At 43.9% G+C, this 3,069-nt stretch overlaps 1 protein-coding gene across 2 annotated transcripts in view; it reads right to left on the bottom strand.

Moving 5' to 3' along the window:
- LOC142575716 (uncharacterized) overlaps nucleotides 1-3,069 on the bottom strand; it is a 39,330-nt gene that overhangs the window by 8,992 nt on the left and 27,269 nt on the right. The gene's annotated exons all lie outside the window — the stretch shown is intronic.

The raw sequence follows: 3,069 nt of genomic DNA, 5'->3' as shown, positions 1-3,069 counted from the left end.
CTGTAGGGGCAAAGGGATGAAGGAAACAGGCAAAATTTACTTCTCGTGGAGAGACACTAAGATGATAAATTACTGAGGTGGACTGTTTATAAACTACAAACATGAAAGCTTGCTCTGAGAAGAACTTTCCAAACGGAAGGATTGCTTACTGATGACGTTCTCCCTTAAGCACAGCTGCATAGTGGGCTGTGCGGCGGTGGAGAGCTTTTACGGAGCTTCTGTGTCAATTTTGACCACCTGGAACATTTTTAATGTTCATGCCCATGAGAATGTGGCTGCCACAGCCGGCAACTGAATTTGTGACCCTGTGCTCTGCTGTGAAACACCATATGAACAGAGTCACAATGGCAGCAGTTGGCAGAAAGATTTGTTGTCCCAAATAATATATATTCAGGGTGTCTACCAAGTTGAAATTGCCAAATTTCCTTAGTTTTCCAGGTTTTAAACCCTGACTGCCTTTGCAAGATTCCCTGAGTGACATAGAACTATGTTTTATGCCAACATGGGCTGACACCAAGTTGCCCGATGCTGTCACTCTGAAGTAAGCATGTAAGAAAAAAAAAGGGAGAAAAGGAAAAAAGAAAAAAAAAAGGAAGGCAACTTAGTACAGTTTGAATAGTAAGGAGTAGTGTTTATTTTATTCAAAAATAAACGGAAGGGAGGGTAAGTAAAATGCACCAGCAAGAAAATATATATACAAAAAGAAATGTTAAAGCCCACTGCAAATCGAGTCGACCATTTTCAAATACGAATAAAAAAAGTTGCATACAGAGCATATAGAAGCAAATATTTTCAAATATGAGCTATTTCTATCAACTGATAGCAAGCTCACAGGTATGAGGTCCGAACTTTCTTGCAAGCGAGAGTCTTCCTGAACAGCTGGAAAGTCAACCTCAACTGCCCTGACATACTCTCAGCCCGCGCACAACGCCTCAGTGTTGCGTTTCACTGCTTTAAAAAGATTATTTTGGTTTGGATGAGGGGCACCTGCACCTCGGCATCAGCCAACAGTGTCTTTTGAGCTCAAGCTCCTTTAAAGATGCGGAAGTACGCTCCCTTTCCCATTCATTCCTCAATGCATAGGTAGGTCCTTTCTGTTTTTAGTGTTCCTTCTGCTGTGCGTTTGCCCCACGGACCATTTGAAGCATCCACTTGGTCAGTTGCACAGCCAACGTCCAATTTTTCGTATTCCCTAGGTGCCACGAAAATGTAGGAAAAATCGGGCAGTTCAAAAAATTAATGCACGCATTTTACTGCCCTTAAAGGCTCAAATGGCCAAAGTACACAGGCCAAAGGCTCTGGAGGCCTGTGAGTACACTTATTAGGCATATTGGTGCTCCTACTGTGACGGGAGACGGCAGGTGCACGAGTGTATAATTAAGGAGTATGTACTGTTCCGTGACAATTGCCCCCTTCCCATAGTTGTTAAGCTTCACCTCAATACTTTATATATGCTTCACGTCATAACATTTCTGTGCTGAGGCAAAGCTGGCTTTCGGGAACCGGCATTATGCAGTGTGCCGTGCTTTCTAAGCTTCGAAGCCAATCACGAGGATTACAGAGGCGGAGTCGGTGTTATTGCTGACAGTGGCAAATTCTTTCAATGAAAAAATGGCACTGGACGGAAAGAAGCTTAATTGTGAATGTCGAAGCAGTTTGGCCTAGCATTGCCGCAGTGGTGGCTACAGCTGCCAGCTGATCTGCAGGCCAGAGCACCTGTTCGAGGCGGTGAGATAACCAAAATGGTGCCGGTGGTGGCTTTGACTTATGCCGTTTATGACCTGTGGTCACGGCAAAGAGTCCGGAAAATTGGACGGCAAAGGGTTCTTGCACCCAAAATTTTAGTGTTCTTATACGTTGACTCTATGGGGTAAGTGGTGATGCCGCGAAGCTGTCCGAATTGTCCAGCATGTCCCAAAAATTGGGCGTCCGGAAAATATGTCGTTGACTGTGCACTGGCAACCCCTCCAGCCGACGACACGGCATCAAAGACGATTCACTATGATTCCTCTCTGTTAGTTGAGCCAGCATAAACGCAACTTTCCTTCCCTTGCAATAAAATTACAGCTAATTTTCCCTAATAGAAACACAAATTTCCTGAGTTTTCCCCGAGTATTTGCAGATTATCTAAAATCCCTGAGAATTCCTGTTTTCCCAGTTGGTAGACACCCTGATATTGGAAACTGCTATGGCATTGTTCATACTGAAAAACGGCAAACCTGTAATTTTTAAACCCGACTTTATAGGGGCTACAGTCTGGCAAAAGCGCTACCCTAATTTCCAGTACATATCTATATGCATGTTCAAAGTTGTACTCTGTCCCTTGCACCAAAAGTAAACGGCGCACGGGGTGCTATAGGATCCTACTGGAATACGACATGGCTTCGCTTCCGAGTCTATCTTGGTGGCTCGGCGCACAATATGAGAGTTCGAGGGGTGCATTCGCAAGCAGGCGCTTGTAATTCAACCATTTGGCTATCTGCGTCAGGTGAAAGTTTCAATTTACTGTCTCGGCATTCCTTTGTGACAGCAGTGAAAATTTGGTTATATTTAAATTGCGTGTAAGCACACTTCGTTATATTAAGGTTCTATATACATAGCGTGTTCTATGGACAACAAGTTATAAAAAGCTGTATACAGTAGCACCTCATTCATACATCTTGGAAAAAAAATGTGAGAAAAAATGTACTAACCAGGAAAAGGTACAATCTCAAGTGACTAAAAGATGTGGTAGACTCAAGTTTAGTTGATAACCATGCAATGCTGGGTAGTGCAAATCGTTACAGAATAAGACGCCGACACATGCCAAGCCGCTGGGGCCCCAAGCGGTACCGAGAGGGACATTTTCGTTTTTATAGCATAAGCAAGCTAATGTTTGCACTCCTCCAAATCTGGCCTGGGTCAACGGCTTCTTCGGGTGGGGCATTTTGGAGGGAAGTTTCAAGAAATGTTGCAGCATGAGAAGCTGATAATGCGCTTCGGGTTGTTGGGCCCAAGCAACCCAAGATGCACATTGTTTTCCTATTGCATAGTGCTTTAAGAAAGCGAAGGAAACCAAAACAAAACTGA

Source organism: Dermacentor variabilis, chromosome 3 (genome assembly GCF_050947875.1).
Source record: "Dermacentor variabilis isolate Ectoservices chromosome 3, ASM5094787v1, whole genome shotgun sequence".
NCBI lineage: Eukaryota > Metazoa > Arthropoda > Arachnida > Ixodida > Ixodidae > Dermacentor > Dermacentor variabilis.
This window is presented reverse-complemented; position numbering and strand designations above follow the sequence as displayed.